Source organism: Calliopsis andreniformis, unplaced genomic scaffold (assembly GCF_051401765.1).
Source record: "Calliopsis andreniformis isolate RMS-2024a unplaced genomic scaffold, iyCalAndr_principal scaffold0059, whole genome shotgun sequence".
Lineage (NCBI taxonomy): Eukaryota > Metazoa > Arthropoda > Insecta > Hymenoptera > Andrenidae > Calliopsis > Calliopsis andreniformis.
Window position 1 is genome coordinate 2,249,887 of NW_027480468.1, and position 20,016 is coordinate 2,269,902.

Genomic DNA, 20,016 nt, shown 5'->3' on the forward strand with positions numbered 1-20,016 from the left:
AGTCCTCAATCCTCAATACTCAACCATCAATCCTCAATTCTCAATACTCAATCTTCAATCCTCAATCCTGAATCCTCAATCATCAATACTCAACCTTCAATCCTCAAACCACAATCTTCAATCCTCAACCCTCAATCCTCAATCCACAATCCTCAATCCACAATCATCAACATTCAATCCTCAATACTCAATCTCCAGTCCTCAATCCTGAATCCTCAATCGTCAATCCTCATTCTTCAATCCTCAATACCCAATCCTCAATCCTCAATCCTCATTCCTCAAACCTCAATCCTCAACCCTCAGTCCTCTTCCTCAATTCGCAATTCTCAACCCTCAATTCTCAATCCTCAATATTCTATCCTCAATAATCAATATCCTATCCTAGGTCCTCAATCCCCAATACTCAATCCTTAATCCTCAACAGTCAGTCCTCGTCCTCAATACTCAAACCTCAATCCTGAATCCTCAATCTTCAATCATCAATACTCAATCTTCAATCCTCAATCGTCAATCCTCAATCCTCAATGCTCAATCCTCAATCCTCAATATTCAATACACAACCCTCAACCATCAATCCTCAATCCTCAATCCTCAATCCTCAATACTCAACCATCAATCCTCAATTCTCAATACTCAATAGAATATGCTGAATTCTCAGGTTTCAATACTCAAACCTGAATCCTCAGCCCTCATCCTCCATCCTCAATCCTCAATCCTAAATCCTCAATCCTCAGTCATCAATCCTCAATCTTCCATACTCAATCGTCAATCTTCAATCCTCAATACATAACCCTCAATCCTCAGCCCTCAAACCTCAATTCCGAATCCTCAATCCTGAATGCTCAATCTTCATGCCACAGTCCGCAACAATCTGTTGTCAATCCTCAATCCTCAATACAATATCCTCAATTCACAGTTTTCAATACTCAATCCCCAATCTTCAATCTTCGAATCTCAATCCACAGACATCAATTCTCATCACTCAACCCTCAACACTCAGTCCTCATTCTTCAATCCTCAATCCTCAATCCTCAATCTTCAATCCTCCATACTCAATCTTCAATCCTCAATCCTCAATCATCAATCCTCAATCCTCAATCCTCAGTCATCAATCCTCAATCTTCAATACTCAATCCTCAATCCTCAATCCTCAATCCTCAATCCTCAATCCTCATTCCTCAAACCTCAATCCTCATCCCTCAGTCCTCATCCTCAATTCTCAATTCTCAATCCTCAATCCTCAATCCTCAATCTTCAATCCTCAATAATCAATCTCCTATCCTAGATCCTCAATCCCCAATACTCTATCCTTAATCCTCTATATTCAATCCTCTATCCCCAGTCCACAATCTTCAATCCCCAAAGCTCAATAATCAATCCTCAATCCTCAGTCCTCAATCCCCAATCCTCAGTCCTCAATCCTCAATCCTCAATACTCAAACCTCAAACCTCAACCGTCAGTCCTCGTCCTCAATCCTCAACCCCCAATCCTCAATCCTCAATCTTCAATCATCAATACTCAATCTTCAATCCTCAATCCTCAATCCTCAATCCTCAATCCTCAATCCTCAATATTCAATACACAACCCTCAAACATCAATCCTCAATACTCAATCATCAATACTCAATTCTCAATTCTCAATAGAATATCCTGAATTCTCAGTTTTCAATACTCAATCCTCAATCTTCAACCTTCAAGTGTCCATCCACAAACATCAAATCTCATCACTCAACCCTCAATACCCAGTCCACAATCTTCAATCCCCAAAGCTCAATAATCAATCCTCAATCCTCAGTCCTCAATCACCAATCCTCAGTCCACAATCCTCAATCCTCAATACTCAAACCTCAATCCTCAACCGTCAGTCCTCGTCCTCAATCCTCAACACTCAATCCTCAATCCTCAATGTTCAATCATCAATACTCAATCTTCAATCCTCTATCCTCAATCCTCAATCCTCAATCCTCAATCCTCAATATTCAATACACAACCCTCAAATATCAATCCTCAATACTCAATCATCAATCCTCAATTCTCAATTCTCAATAGAATATCCTGAATTCTCAGTTTTCAATACTCAATCCTCAATCTTCAATCTTCAAGTCTCCATCCACAAACATCAAATCTCATCACTCAACCCTCAACACTCAATCCTCAATCCTCAATCCTCAATCTTCAATCCTCAATCCTCAATCCTCAATCCTCAATCCTCAATCCTCAATCATCAATCCTCAATCCTGAATCCTCAATCCTCAATCCTCATTCCTCAAACCTCAATCCTCAACCCTCAGTCCTCATCCTCAATTCTCAATACTCAATCCTCAATCCTCAATCCTCAATCCTCAATCTTCAATCCTCAATAATCCATCTCCTGTCCTACATCCTCAATCCCCAATACTCTATCATTAATCCTCAATATGCAATCCTCGATCCCCAGTACTCAATCTTCAATCCCCAAAGCTCAATAATCAATCCTCAATCCTCAGTCCTCAATCCTCAATCCTCAGTCCTCAATCCTCAATCCTCAATACTCAACCACCAATCCTCAATTCTCAGTACTCAGTAGAATATACTGAATTCTCAGGATTCAATACTCAATCCTCAATCCTCAATCCTCAATCCTCAATCCTCAATCCTCAATCCTCAATCCTCAATCCTCAATCCTCAATCCTCAATTTTAAATCCTCAATCCTGAATCCTCAATCCTCAATCCTCAATTTTCAATCTTCAACCCTCAATACTCAATCTTAAATCCTCAATCCTCAATCCTCAATCCTCAATCCTCAACCCTCAATCCTCAATCCTCAATCCTCAATACTCAATCCTCAATCCTCAATCCTCAATCTTCAATCCTCAATACTCAATCTTCAGTCCTCAATTCTCAATCTTCAATCCTCAATAATCAGACCTCAAACATCAATACTGAACCCTCGGTCATTGTCCTCAATCCACAACACTCAATCCTCAATCCTCAATCCTCAATCCTCAATCTTCAATCCTCAATACTCAATCTTCAATTCTCAATCCTCAATCCTCAATCCTCAATCCTCAATCCTCAATCTTCAATCCTCAACCGTCAGTCCTCGTCCTCAATCCTCAACACTCAATCCTCAATACTGAATCTTCAATCATCAATACTCAATCTTCAATACTCAATCCTCAACCCTCAATCCTCAATCCTCAATCTTCAATCTTCATGTCTCCTTCCACAAACATCAATTCTCATCACTCAACCATCAACACTCAGTCCTCAACCTTCAGTCCTCAATCCCCAATACTCAATCCTCAGTCCTCAGTCCTCAATCTTCAATACCCAATCCTCAATCCTAAAATCCTCAATCCTCAATCCTCAATCCCCAATCCTCAATCTTCAATCCTCAATTCTCAATCCTCAAGCCTCGATCCTCAATCCTCAATCTTCAATCCTGAATACTCAATCTTCAATCCTGAATCCTCAATCCTCAATCCTCAATCCTCAATCGTCAGTCTTCAATCCTCAATACTCAATCATCAATCCTCAATCCTCAATCCTCAATCCTCAATCCTCATTCTTCAATCCTCAATACCCAATCCTCATTCTTCAGCCCTCAATCCTCAATCCTCAATTCTCAACGCTCAGCCCTCATCCTCAGTCCTCAATCCTCAATCCTCAATCCTCAATCTTCAATCCTCAATACTAAATCTTCAATCCTCAGTCCTCAAACCTTAATTCTGAACTCTCAATCCTGAATCCTCAACCTTCAGCTCGCAGTCCTCAACAATCAGCAGTCAATCCTCAATTCTCAATAGAATATCCTCAATTCACAGTTTTCAATACCCAATACTCAATCTGCAACCTACCAACCTCTATCCACAAACATCAATTCTCATCACCCAACCCTCAACAGTCTGTCCTCAATGTTCAATCCTCAATCCTCAATTCTCAATCTTCATTCCTCAATACTGAATCCTCAATACTCAATACACAATCTTCAATCCTCAATCCTCAATCCTCAATCCTCAATCCTCAATCGTCAATCCTCAATCCTCAATCATCAATCCTCAATCTTCAATACTCAATCCTCAATCCTCGATCCTCAATCCTCAATACTCAACCATCAATCCTCAATTCTCAATACTCAATAGAATATCCTGAATTCTCAGTATTCAATACTCAAACCTCAATCCTCAACCCTCAGCCCTCATCCTCCACTCTCAAGCCTCAATCCTCAAACATCAACCTTCAATCCTCAATACTCAATCTTCGATCCTCAATCCTCAACCCTCAATCCTCAATACTCAATCTTCAATCATCAATACTCAATCTTCAATCCTCAATTCTCAATCCTCAATCCTCAACCCTCAATCCTCAATATTCAACACAAAACCATCAACCATCAATTCTCAATACTCAAACATCAATCCTCAATCCTCAGTCCTCAAATCTCAATTCCGAATCTTCAATCCTGAATGCTCAATCTTCAGCCCTCAGTCCGCAACAATCAATTGTGAAATCTCAATCCTCAATAGAATATCCTCAATTCACAGTTTTCAATACTCAATCCCCAATCTTCAATTTTCAAATCTCAATCCACAGACATCAATTCTCATCACTCAACTCTCAACACTCAGTCCTCAATCTTCAATCCTCAATCCTCAATCCTCAATAATCAATCTCCTGTCCTACATCCTCAATCCCCAATACTCTATCATTAATCCTCAATATGCAATCCTCTATCCCCAGTCCTCAATCTTCAATCCCCAAAGCTCAATAATCAATCCTCAATCCTCAGTCCTCAATCATCAATCCTCAGTCCTCAATACTCAATCCTCAATACTCAACCACCAATCCTCAATTCTCAATACTCAATAGAATATACTGAATTCTCAGGATTCAATACTCAATCCTCAATCCTCAATCCTCAATCCTCAATCCTCAATCCTCAATCCTCAATCCTCAATCCTCAATCCTCAATCCTCAATCCTCAATCCTCAATCCTCAATCCTCAATCCTCAATCCTCAATCCTCAATCCTCAATCCTCAATCCTCAATCCTCAATCTTCAATTCTCAATACTCAATCTTCAATCCTCAATCCTCAGTCCCCAATCCTCAATCCTCAATCCTCAATCGTCAGTCTTCAATCCTCAATACTCAATCTGCTATCCTCAGTCCTCAATCCTCAATCCTCAATCCTCAATCCTCAATACTCAGTCATCAATCCTCAATCTTCAACACTCAATCCTCAATCCTCAATCCTCAATCCTCAATCCTCAATCCTCAATCCTCAATCCTCAATCATCAATCCTCAATCCTGAATCCTCAATCCTCAATCCTCATTCCTCAAACCTCAATCCTCAACCCTCAGTCCTCATCCTCAATTCTCAATTCTCAATCCTCAATCCTCAATCCTCAATCTTCAATCCTCAATAATCAATCTCGTATCCTAGATCCTCAATCCCCAATACTCTATCCTTAATCCTCAATATTCAATCCTCTATCCCCAGTCCACAATCTTCAATCCCCAAAGCTCAATAATCAATCCTCAATCCTCAGTCCTCAATCACCAATCCTCAGTCCTCAATCCTCAATCCTCAATACTCAAACCTCAATCCTCAACCGTCTGTCCTCGTCCTCAATCCTCAACACTCAATCCTCAATCCTCAATCTTCAATCATCAATACTCAATCTTCAATCCTCAATCCTCAATCCTCAATCCTCAATCCTCAATCCTCAATCCTCAATCCTCAATATTCAATACACAACCCTCAAATATAAATCCTCAATACTCAATCATCAATCCTCAATTCTCAATTCTCAATAGAATATCCTGAATTCTCAGTTTTCAATACTCAATCCTCAATCTTCAATCTTCAAGTGTCCATCCACAAACATCAAATCTCATCACTCAACCCTCAACACTCAATCCTCAATCCTCAATCCTCAATCTTCAATCCTCAGTCCTCAATCCAACATCCTCAATCCTCAATCCTCAATCATCAATCCTCAATCCTGAATCCTCAATCCTCAATCCTCATTCCTCAAACCTCAATCCTCAACCCTCAGTCCTCATCCTCAATTCTCAATTCTCAATACTCAATCCTCAATCCTCAATCCTCAATCCTCAATCTTCAATCCTAAATAATCAATCCTCAATAATCAATCTCGTATCCTAGATCCTCAATCCCCAATACTCTATCCTTAATCCTCAATATTCAATCCTCTATCCCAAGTCCACAATCTTCAATCCCCAAAGCTCAATAATCAATCCTCAATCCTCAGTCCTCAATCACCAATCCTCAGTCCTCAATCCTCAATCCTCAATACTCAAACCTCAATCCTCAACCGTCTGTCCTCGTCCTCAATCCTCAACACTCAATCCTCAATCCTCAATCCTCAATCATCAATACTCAATCTTCAATCCTCAATCCTCAATCCTCAATCCTCAATCCTCAATCCTCAATCCTCAATCCTCAATATTCAATACACAACCCTCAAATATAAATCCTCAATACTCAATCATCAATCCTCAATTCTCAATTCTCAATAGAATATCCTGAATTCTCAGTTTTCAATACTCAATCCTCAATCTTCAATCTTCAAGTGTCCATCCACAAACATCAAATCTCATCACTCAACCCTCAACACTCAATCCTCAATCCTCAATCCTCAATCTTCAATCCTCAGTCCTCAATCCAACATCCTCAATCCTCAATCCTCAATCATCAATCCTCAATCCTGAATCCTCAATCCTCAATCCTCATTCCTCAAACCTCAATCCTCAACCCTCAGTCCTCATCCTCAATTCTCAATTCTCAATACTCAATCCTCAATCCTCAATCCTCAATCCTCAATCTTCAATCCTCAATAATCAATCTCCTGTCCTACATCCCCAATCCCCAATACTCTATCATTAATCCTCAATATGCAATCCTCTATCCCCAGTCCTCAATCTTCAATCCCCAAAGCTCAATAATCAATCCTCAATCCTCAGTCCTCATTCCTCAATCCTCAGTCCTCAATCCTCAATCCTCAATACTCAAACCTCAATCCTCAACCGTCAGTCCTCGTCCTCAATCCTCAACCCTCAATCCTCAATCCTCAATCCTCAATCTTCAATCATCAAAACTCAATCATCAATCCTCAATCCTCAATCCTCAATCCTCAATCCTCAACCCTCAGTCCTCATCCTCAATTCTCAATTCTCAATCCCCAATCCTCAATTCTCAATCTTCAATCCTCAACAATCAATCTCCAATCCTAGATCCTCAATCCCCAATCCTCAATCGTTAATCCTCAATCTTCAGTCCTCAATCCCCAGTACTCAATCCTCAATACTCAATCTTCAATCCGCAATCCTCAATTCCCAATCCTCAATACTCAATCCTCAACCCTCAATCTTCAATCCTCAATACTCAATCTTCAGTCCTCAATTCTCAATCCTCAATACTCAATAATCAGACCTCAAACATCAATACTGAACCCTCAGTCATTGTCCTCAATCCACAACCCTCAATCCTCAATCCTCAATCTTCAATCATCAATATTCAATATTCAGTCCTCAATCCTCAATCCTCAATCCTCAATCCTCAGTCCTCAATGTCCAATCCGCAATACCCAATCCTCAATCTTCAATCCTCAATCCTCAATCCTCAATCCCCAATCCTCAATCCTCAATCCTCAGTCCTCAAACCTCAATCCTGAATCCTCAATCCTGAATCCTCAATCTTCAGCCCTCTGTCCTGAACAATCAGGTGACAATCCTCAATCCTCAATAGAATATCCTCAGTTCACAGTTTTCAATACTCAATACTCAATCTGCAATCTTCAAATCTCTATCAACAAATATCAATTCGCACCACTCAACCCTCAACACTCAGTCCTCAATGTTCAATCCTCAATCCTCAATTCTCAATCTTCAATCCTCAATACTCAATCTTTAATCCTTAATCCTCAATCCTCAATCTTCAACCCTAAATCCTCAATACTTAATCCTCAACCCTCAATCCTCAATCCTCAATCATCAATCCTCAATCTTCAATACTCAATCCTCAATCCACAATCCTCAATCCTCAATCCTCAATCCTCAATTTTAAATCCTCAATCCTCAATCCTCAATCCTCAATCCTCAATTTTCAATCTTCAATCCTCAATACTCAATCTTAAATCCTCAATCCTCAATCCTCAATCCTCAACCCTCAATCCTCAATCCTCAATCCTCAATACTCAATCCTCAATCCTCAATCCTCAATCTTCAATCCTCAATACTCAATCTTCAGTCCTCAATTCTCAATCCTCAATCCTCAATAATCAGACCTCAAACATCAATACTGAACCCTCGGTCATTGTCCTCAATCCACAACACTCAATCCTCAATCCTCAATCCTCAATCCTCAATCTTCAATCCTCAATACTCAATCTTCAATTCTCAATCCTCAATCCTCAATCCTCAATCCTCAATCCTCAATCCTCAATCTTCAATCCTCAACCGTCAGTCCTCGTCCTCAATCCTCAACACTCAATCCTCAATCCTGAATCTTCAATCATCAATACTCAATCTTCAATACTCAATCCTCAACCCTCAATCCTCAATCTTCAATCCTCAACCGTCAGTCCTCGTCCTCAATCCTCAACACTCAATCCTCAATCCTGAATCTTCAATCATCAATACTCAATCTTCAATACTCAATCCTCAACCCTCAATCCTCAATCCTCAATCTTCAATCTTCATGTCTCCTTCCACAAACATCAATTCTCATCACTCAACCATCAACACTCAGTCCTCAACCTTCAGTCCTCAATCCTCAATACTCAATCCTCAGTCCTCAGTCCTCAATCTTCAATACCCAATCCTCAATCCTAAAATCCTCAATCCTCAATCCTCAATCCCCAATCCCCAATCTTCAATCCTCAATTCTCAATCCTCAAGCCTCGATCCTCAATCCTCAATCTTCAATCCTGAATACTCAATCTTCAATCCTGAATCCTCAATCCTCAATCCTCAATCCTCAATCGTCAGTCTTCAATCCTCAATACTCAATCATCAATCCTCAATCCTCAATCCTCAATCCTCAATCCTCATTCTTCAATCCTCAATACCCAATCCTCATTCTTCAGTCCTCAATCCTCAATCCTCAATTCTCAACGCTCAGCCCTCATCCTCAGTCCTCAATCCTCAATCCTCAATCCTCAATCTTCAATCCTCAATACTAAATCTTCAATCCTCAGTCCCCAAACCTTAATTCTGAACTCTCAATCCTGAATCCTCAATCTTCAGCACGCAGTCCTCAACAATCAGCAGTCAATCCTCAATTCTCAATAGAATATCCTCAATTCACAGTTTTCAATACCCAATACTCAATCTGCAACCTACCAACCTCTATCCACAAACATCAATTCTCATCACCCAACCCTCAACAGTCAGTCCTCAATGTTCAATCCTCAATCCTCATTCCTCAAACCTCAATCCTCAACCCTCAGTCCTCATCCTCAATTCTCAATTCTCAATACTCAATCCTCAATCCTCAATCCTCAATCCTCAATCTTCAATCCTCAATAATCAATCTCCTGTCCTACATCCTCAATCCCCAATACTCTATCATTAATCCTCAATATGCAATCCTCTATCCCCAGTCCTCAATCTACAATCCCCAAAGCTCAATAATCAATCCTCAATCCTCAGTCCTCATTCCTCAATCCTCAGTCCTCAATCCTCAATGCTCAATACTCAAACCTCAATCCTCAACCGTCAGTCCTCGTCCTCAATCCTCAACCCTCAATCCTCAATCCTCAATCCTCAATCTTCAATCATCAATACTCAACCATCAATCCTCAATCCTCAATCCTCAATCCTCAATCCTCAACCCTCAGTCCTCATCCTCAATTCTCAATTCTCAATCCCCAATCCTCAATTCTCAATCTTCAATCCTCAACAATCAATCTCCAATCCTAGATCCTCAATCCCCAATCCTCAATCGTTAATCCTCAATCTTCAATCCTCAATCCCCAGTCCTCAATCCTCAATACTCAATCTTCAATCCGCAATCCTCAATTCCCAATCCTCAATACTCAATCCTCAATCCTCAATCTTCAATCCTCAATACTCAATCTTCAGTCCTCAATTCTCAATCCTCAATACTCAATAATCAGACCTCAAAGATCAATACTGAACCCTCAGTAATTGTCCTCAATCCACAACCCTCAATCCTCAATCCTCAATCTTCAATCATCAATATTCAACATTCAGTCCTCAATCCTCAATCTTCAATCCTCAATCCTCAATCCTCAATCCCCAATCCTCAATCCTCAATCCTCAGTCCTCAAACCTCAATCCTGAATCCTCAATCCTGAATCCTCAATCTTCAGACCTCAGTCCTCAACAATCAGTTGTCAATTCTCAATCCTCAATAGAATATCATCAATTCACAGTTTTCAATGCTCAATACTCAATCTGCAATCGTTAAATCTCTATCCACAAACACCAATTCTCATCACTCAACCCTCAACACTCAGTCCCCAAATCTCAATCTTCAATCCTCAATACTCAATCCTCAATCCTCAATCCTCAATGTTCAATCCTCAATACTCAATCATCAATCCGCAATCCTCAATGCTCAATCTTCAATCCTCAATACTCAATCCTCAATCTTCAGCCCTCAGTCCCGAACAATCAGGTGACAATCCTCAATCCTCAATAGAATATCCTCAGTTCACAGTTTTCAATACTCAATACTCAATCTGCAATCTTCAAATCTCTATCAACAAACATCAATTCGCACCACTCAGCCCTCAACACTCAGTCCTCAATGTTCAATCCTCAATCCTCAATTCTCAATCTTCAATCCTCAATACTCAATCTTTAATCCTCAATCCTCAATCCTCAATCTTCAACCCTCAATCCTCAATACTCAATCCTCAACCCTCAATCCTCAATCCTCAATCATCAATCGTCAATCTTCAATACTCAATCCTCAATCCACAATCCTCAATCCTCAATCCTCAATCCTCAATTTTAAATCCTCAATCCTCAATCCTCAATCCTCAATCCTCAATTTTCAATCTTCAATCCTCAATACTCAATCTTAAATCCTCAATCCTCAATCCTCAATCCTCAACCCTCAATCCTCAATCCTCAATCCTCAATACTCAATCCTCAATCCCCAATCCTCAATCTTCAATCCTCAATACTCAATCTTCAGTCCTCAATTCTCAATCCTCAATCCTCAATAATCAGACCTCAAACATCAATACTGAACCCTCGGTCATTGTCCTCAATCCACAACACTCAATCCTCAATCCTCAATCCTCAATCCTCAATCTTCAATCCTCAATACTCAATCTTCAATTCTCAATCCTCAATCCTCAATCCTCAATCCTCAATCCTCAATCCTCAATCTTCAATCCTCAACCGTCAGTCCTCGTCCTCAATCCTCAACACTCAATCCTCAATCCTGAATCTTCAATCATCAATACTCAATCTTCAATACTCAATCCTCAACCCTCAATCCTCAATCCTCAATCTTCAATCTTCATGTCTCCTTCCACAAACATCAATTCTCATCACTCAACCATCAACACTCAGTCCCCAACCTTCAGTCCTCATTCCTCAATACTCAATCCTCAGTCCTCAGTCCTCAATCTTCAATACCCAATCCTCAATCCTAAAATCCTCAATCCTCTATGCTCAATCCCCAATCCTCAATCTTCAATCCTCAATTCTCAATCCTCAAGCCTCGATCCTCAATCCTCAATCTTCAATCCTCAATACTCAATCTTCGATCCTGAATCCTCAATCCTCAATCCTCAATACTCAATCTTCAATCATCAATGCTCAATCTTCAATCCTCAATTCTCAATCCTCAATCCTCAACCCTCAATCCTCAATATTCAACACAAAACCATGAACCATCAATTCTCAATACTCAACCATCAATCCTCAATCCTCAGTCCTCAAATCTCAATTCCGAATCCTCAATCCTGAATGCTCAATCTTCAGCCCTCAGTCCGCAACAATCAATTGTGAAATCTCAATCCTCAATAGAATATCCTGAATTCACAGTTTTCAATACTCAATCCCCAATCTTCAATTTTCAAATCTCAATCCACAGACATCAATTCTCATCACTCAACTCTCAACACTCAGTCCTCAATCTTCAATCCTCAATCCTCAATCCTCAATATTCAGTCCTCCATACTCAATCGTCAATCCTCAATCCTCAATCCTCAATCATCAGTCATTAATCCTCAATCTTCAATACTCAATCCTCAATCCTCAATCCTCAATCCTCAATCCTCAATCCACAAACATCATTCCTCAAACCTCAATCCTCAACCCTGAGTCCTCATCCTCCATCCTCAATCCTCAATCCTCAATCCTCAATCTTCAATCCTCAATACTCAACATTCGATCCTCAATCCTCAGTCCTCAATCCTCAATCCTCAATCCTCAGTCATTAATCCTCAATCCTCAATATTCAGTCCTCCATACTCAATCGTCAATCCTCAATCCTCAATCCTCAATCATCAGTCATTAATCCTCAATCTTCAATACTCAATCCTCAATCATCAATCCTCAATCCTCAATCCTCAATCCACAAACATCGTTCCTCAAACCTCAATCCTCAACCCTGAGTCCTCATCCTCCATCCTCAATCCTCAATCCTCAAACCTCAATCTTCAATCCTCAATACTCAACATTCGATACTCAATCCTCAGTCCTCAATCCTCAATCCTCAATCCTCAGTCATTAATCCTCAATCTTCAATACTCAATCCTCAATCCTCAATCCTCAATCCTCAATACTCAATCCTCAATCCTCAATCCTCAATACTGAATCCGTAATCCTCAATCTTCAATCCTCAATCCCGAGTCCTCAATCTTCAATCCTCAATGCTCAATCATCAATCCAGAACCGTCAGACCTCGTCCTCAATCCTCAACACTCTATCCTCAATCCTCAATCTTCAATCATCAATACTCAATCTTCAATCCTCAATCTTCAATCCTCAGTCCTCAATCCTGAATCCTCAATATTCAACACACAACCCCCTACCATCAATCCTCAATTCTCAATACTCAATAGAATACCCTGAATTCTCATGATTCGATACTCAATCCACAATATTCAATAATCAAATCTCAATCCTCAAACATCATTTCTCAACACTCAATCCTCAACACTCAGACCTCTCTCTTCAATCCTCCATCCTCAATCCTCAATCCTCAAGCGTCAATCCTCAATCCTCAATCCTCAGTCCTCAGACCTCAATCTTCAATACTCAATCCTCAATCCTAAAATCCTCAATCCTCAGTCATCAACCCTCAACCATCGATACTCTATCCTCAATACTCAATCTTCAATCCTCAATCCTCAACCCTCAATCCTCAATACTCAACCATCAATCCACAATTCTCAATACTCAAGAGAATATGCTGAATTCTCAGGATTCAATACTGAAACCTAAATCCTCAGCCCTCAGCCCTCATCCTCCATCCTCAATCCTCAATCCTCAATCCTCAACCTTCAATCCTAAATACTCAATCTTCAATCCTCAATCCTCAATCCTCAATCCTCAATCCTCAATCCTCAGTCATGTATGCTCAATCTTCAATACTCAATCCTCAATCCTCGATCCTCAATCCTCAATACTCAATCCTTAATCCTCAATCTTCAATCCTCAATCCCCAATCTTCAATCTTCAATCCTCAATGCTCAATCCTCAATCCTCAATCCTCAGTCCTCAATCCTCAATCCTCAATCCGCAAACCTCAATCCTGAACCGTCAGTCCTCGTCCTCAATCCTCAACCCTCAATCCTCAATCCTCAACCTTCAATCATCAATACTCAATCTTCTATCCTCAATCCTCAATCTTCAATCCTCAACCCTCAATCCTCAATCCACAATCCTCAATCCTCAATCATCAACCTTCAATCCTCAATACTCAATCTTCAATTCCCAATCCGCAATCCTCAATCGTCAATCCTCATTCTTCAATCCTCAATACCCAATCCTCAATCCTCAATCCTCAATCCTCAATCCTCCATCCTCAATTCTCAATACTCAATCCTCAGTCCTCAGTCATAAAACCTCAATCCTCAACCCTCAGCCCTCATCCTCAATGCTCAATCCTGAATCCTCAATCCTCAAACTTCAATCCTCAATACTCAGTCTTCAATCCTCAATCCTCAATCCCCAACCCTCAATCCTCAATCCTCAATCCTCAATCATCAATCCTCAATCCTTCATTCTCAATCTTCAATCCGCAATCCCCAGTCCTCAATCTTCAATCCTCAATGCTCAATACTCAATCCTCAATCCTCAGTCCTCAATCCTCAATCCTCAGTCAGCAATCCTCAATCCTCAACCGTCAGTCCTCGTCCACAGTCCTCAACCCTCAGTAATCAATCCTCAAACCTCAATCCTCAACCGTCAGTCCTCGTCCTCAATCCTCAACCCTCAATCCTCAATCATCAATACTCAATCTTCAATCCTCAATCCACAATCCTCAATCCTCAATATACAACACACTACCCTCAACCATCAATCATCAATATTCAAACATCAATCCTCAATTCTCAATACTCAATAGAATATCCTCAATTCACAGTTTTCAATACTCAATACGCAATCTGCAATCTTCAATACTCAAACTTCAATCCTCAACCCTCAATTCTCAATCCGCAATCCTCAATCCTCAATCGACAATCCTCAATCCCCAATCCTCAATCTTCAATCCTCAATCCTCAATCCTCGATACTCAATACTCAATCTTCAATCCTCAATACGCAATCTTCAATCCTCAAACCTAAAACCTCAATCCTTAATCCTCGATCCTCAATGCTCAATCCTCAATGCTCAATCCTCAATCCTCAATGTTCAATCCTCAATACCCAATCCTCAATCTTCAATCCTCAATCCTCAATCCTCAATGCTCAGTCCTCAATTCTCAGTCCTCAAACCTCTATCCTGAATCCTCAATCATGAATCCTCAATCTTCAGCCCTAGGTCCTCAACAATCAGTTGTCAATCCTCAATCCTCAATAGGATATCCTCAATTCACAGTTTTCAATACTCAATACTCAATCTGCAATCTTCAAATCTCTATCCACAAACATCAATTCTCATCACTCAACCCACATCGCTCAGTCCCCAATCCTCAATCCTCAATCCTCAATCCTCAATCTTCAATCCTCAATACTCAATATTCAATCCTCAATCCTCAATCCTCAATCCTCAATCCTCAATCCTCAGTCATGAATACTCAATCTTCAATACTCAATACTCAATCCTCAATCCTCAATCCTCAACACTCAATCTTCAATCTTCAATCCTCAACCCTCAATCCTCAATCCTCAATCCGCATTCCTCAATCCTCAATCCTCAATACTCAATCCTCATTCCTCAATACTCAAACCTCAACCCTCAACCGTCAGTCCTCGTCCTCAATCATCAACCCCCAATCCTCAATCCTTAATCTTCAATCATCAATACTCAATCTTCAATCCTCAATTCTCAATCTTCAATCCTCAATCCTCAATCCTCAATATTCAATACACAACCCTCAAACATCAATACTCAATACTCAATCATCAATCCTCAATTCTCAATTCTCAATAGAATATCCTGAATTCTCAGCCTTCAATACTCAATCCTCAATCTTCAATCTTCAAGTCTCCATCCACAAACATCAATTCTCATCACTCAACCCTCAACGCTCAATCCTCTATCCTCAATCCTCAATCATCAATCCTCAATCCTCAAACCTCAATCCTCAATCCTCAATCCTCAATCCTCAATCATCAATACTCAATCTTCAACACTCAATCCTCAATCCTCAATCCTCAATCCTCAATCCTCAATCATTCATCCTCAATCTTCAATACTCAATCCTCAACCCTCAATCCTCAATCCTCAATCCTCAGTCATGAATACTCAATCTTCAATACTCATCCTCAATCCTCAATCCTCAATCCTCAATCCTCAAACCTCAATCCTCATTCCTCAAACATCAATCCTCAACCCTCAGTCCTCATCCTCAATTCTCAATTCTCAAACCTCAATCCTCAATTCTCAATCGTCAATCCTCAATAATCAATCTCCAATCCTAGATCCTCAATCCCCAATCCACAATCGTTAATCCTCAATGTTCAATCCTCAAACCCCAGTCCTCAATAATCAATACTCAATCTTCAATCCTCAATCCTCAATCCTCAATTCTCAATCCTCAATACTCAATCCTCAATCGTCAATCCTCAGTCCCCGATCCTCAACTCTCAATCGTCAGGCCTCAAACCTCAATTCCGAATCCTCAATCCTGAATGCTCAATCTTCATCCCACAGTCCGCAACAATCAATTGTCAATCCTCAATCCTCAATAGAGTATCCTCAATTCACAGTTTTCATTACTCAATCCCCAATCTTCAATCTTCAAATCTCAATCCACAGACATCAATTCTCATCACTCAACCCTCAACACTCAGTACTCAATCTTCAATCCTCAATCAACAATCCTCAATCTTCAATCCTCAATACTCAATCTTCAATCCTCAATCCTCAATCCTCAATCCTCAATCCTCAGTCATCAACCCTCAACCATCGATACTCTATCCTCAATACTCAACCTTCAATCCTCAATCCTCAACCCTCAATCCTCAATACTCAACCATCAATCCACAATTCTCAATACTCAATAGAATATGCTGAATTCTCAGGATTCAATACTCAAACCTAAATCCTCAGCCCTCAGCCCTCATCCACCATCCTCAATCCTCAATCCTCAATCCTCAACCTTCAATCCTCAATACTCAATCTTCAATCCTGAATCCTCAATCCTCAATCCTCAATCCTCAATCCTCAGTCATGAATGCTCAATCTTCAATACTCGATCCTCAATCCTCGATCCTCAATCCTCAATACTCAATCCTTAATCCTCAATCTTCAGTCCTCAATCCCCAGTCTTCAATCTTCAATCCTCAATGCTAAATCCTCAATCCTCAATCCTCAGTCCTCAATCCTCAATCCTCAATCCGCAAACCTCAATCCTGAACCGTCAGTCCTCGTCCTCAATCCTCAACCCTCAATCCTCAATCCTCAACCTTCAATCATCAATACTCAATCTTCTATCCTCAATCCTCAATCTTCAATCCTCAACCCTCAATCCTCAATCCACAATCCTCAATCCTCAATCATCAACCTTCAATCCTCAATACTCAATCTTCAATTCCCAATCCGCAATCCTCAATCGTCAATCCTCATTCTTCAATCCTCAATACCCAATCCTTAATCCTCAATCCTCAATCCTCAATCCTCAATCCTCCATCCTCAATTCTCAATCCTTAGTCCTCAGTCCTCAGTCCTAAAACCTCTATCCTCAACCCTCAGCCCTCATCCTCAATGCTCAATCCTGAATCCTCAATCCTCAAACTTCAATCCTCAATACTCAGTCTTCAATCCTCAATCCTCAATCCCCAACCCTCAATCCTCAATCCTCAATCATCAATCCTCAATCCTTCATCCTCAATCTTCAATCCTCAATCCCCAGGCCTCAATCTTCAATCCTCAATGCTCAATACTCAATCCTCAATCCTCAGTCCTCAATCCTCAATCCTCAGTCATCAATCCTCAATCCTCAACCGTCAGTCCTCGTCCTCAGTCCTCAACCCTCAGTAATCAATCCTCAAACCTTAATCCTCAACCGTCAGTCCTCGTCCTCAATCCTCAACCCTCAATCCTCAATCATCAATACTCAATCTTCAATCCTCAATCCACAATCCTCAATCCTCAATATACAACACACTACCCTCAACCATCAATCATCAATATTCAAACATCAATCCTCAATTCTCAATACTCAATAGAATATCCTCAATTCACAGTTTTCAATACTCAATACGCAATCTGCAATCTTCAATACTCAAACTTCAATCCTCAATCCTCAATTCTCAATCCGCAATCCTCAATCCTCAATCGACAATCCTCAATCCCCAATCCTCAATCTTCAATCCTCAATCCTCAATCCTCGATACTCAATCCTCAATCTTCAATCCTCAATACTCAATCTTCAATCCTCAAACCTAAAACCTCAATCCTTGATCCTCGATCCTCAATGCTCAATCCTCAATGCTCAATCCTCAATCCTCAATGTTCAATCCTCAATACCCAATCCTCAATCTTCAATCCTCAATCCTCAATCCTCAATCCTCAGTCCTCAATTCTCAGTCCTCAAACCTCTATCCTGAATCCTCAATCCTGAATCCTCAATCTTCAGCCCTAGGTCCTCAACAATCAGTTGTCAATCCTCAATCCTCAATAGGATATCCTCAATTCACAGTTTTCAATACTCAATACTCAATCTGCAATCTTCAAATCTCTATCCACAAACATGAATTCTCATCACTCAACCCACATCGCTCAGTCCCCAATCCTCAATCCTCAATCCTCAATCCTCAATCTTCAATCCCCAATACTCAATCTTCAATCCTCAATCCTCAATCCTCAATCCTCAATCCTCAACCCTCAGTCATGAATACTCAATCTTCAATACTCAATCCTCAATCCTGAATCCTCAACACTCAATCTTCAATCTTCAATCCTCAACCCTCAATCCTCAATCCTCAATCCGCATTCCTCAATCTTCAATCCTCAATCCTCAACCGTCAGTCCTCGTCCTCAGTCCTCAACCCTCAGTAATCAATCCTCAAACCTCAATCCTCAACCGTCAGTCCTCGTCCTCAATCCTCAACCCTCAATCCTCAATCATCAATACTCAATCTTCAATCCTCAATCCACAATCCTCAATCCTCAATATACAACACACTACCCTCAACCATCAATCATCAATATTCAAACATCAATCCTCAATTCTCAATACTCAATAGAATATCCTCAATTCACAGTTTTCAATACTCAATACGCAATCTGCAATCTTCAATACTCAAACTTCAATCCTCAATCCTCAATTCTCAATCCGCAATCCTCGTTCCTCAAACCTCAATCCTCAACCCTCAGTCCTCAATACTCAATCGTCAATCCTCAGTCCTCAATTCTCAATCCTCAATCCTCGTTCCTCAAACCTCAATCCTCAACCCTCAGTCCTCATCCTCAGTTCTAAATCCTCAATCCTCAAACCTCAATCTTCAATCCTCAATACTCAATCCTCAATCCTCAATACTCAACCATCAATACTCAATTCTCAACCCTCAGTCCTCATCCTCAGTTCTCAATTCTCAATCCTCAATCCTCAATCCTCAATCTTCAATCCTGAATAATCAATCTCCAATCCTACATCCTGAATCCCCAATCCTCAATCCTTAATTCTCAATCTTCAATCCTCAATCCCCAGTCCACAATCTTCAATCCTCAATGCTCAATCCTCAATCCTCAATCTTCAATCCTCAGTCATCAGTCCTCAATCCTAAATCCTCAAACCTCAATCCTCAACCGTCAGTCCTCGTCCTCAATCCTCAACCCTCAATCCTCAATCCTCAACCTTCAATCATCAATACTCAATCGTCAATACTCAATCCTCAATCCTCAATCCTAAAATACTCAATCCTCAATATTCAACACGCAACCCTCAACCATCAATCCTCAATACTCAACCATCAATGCTCAATTCTCTATACTCAATAGAATATCATGAATTCTCAGTTTTCAATACTCAACCCTCAATCTTCAATCTTCAAGTCTCCATCCACAAACATCTACTCTCATCACTCAACCCTCAACACTCAGTACTCAATCTTCAATCCTCAGTCAGCAATCCTCAACCTTCAATCCTCAATACTCAAACTTCAGTCCTCAATCCTCAATCCTCAATCCTCAAACCTCAATCCTGAACCGTCAGCCCTCGTCATCAATCCTCAACACTCAATCCTCAATCCTCAATCCTCAATCATCTATACTCAATCTTCAATCCTCAATCCTCAATCTTCAATCCTCAACCCTCAATCCCCAATTCACAATCCTCAATCCTCAATCATCAACCTTCATTCCTCAATACTCGATCTTCAATACCCAATCCTCAACCCTCAATCGTC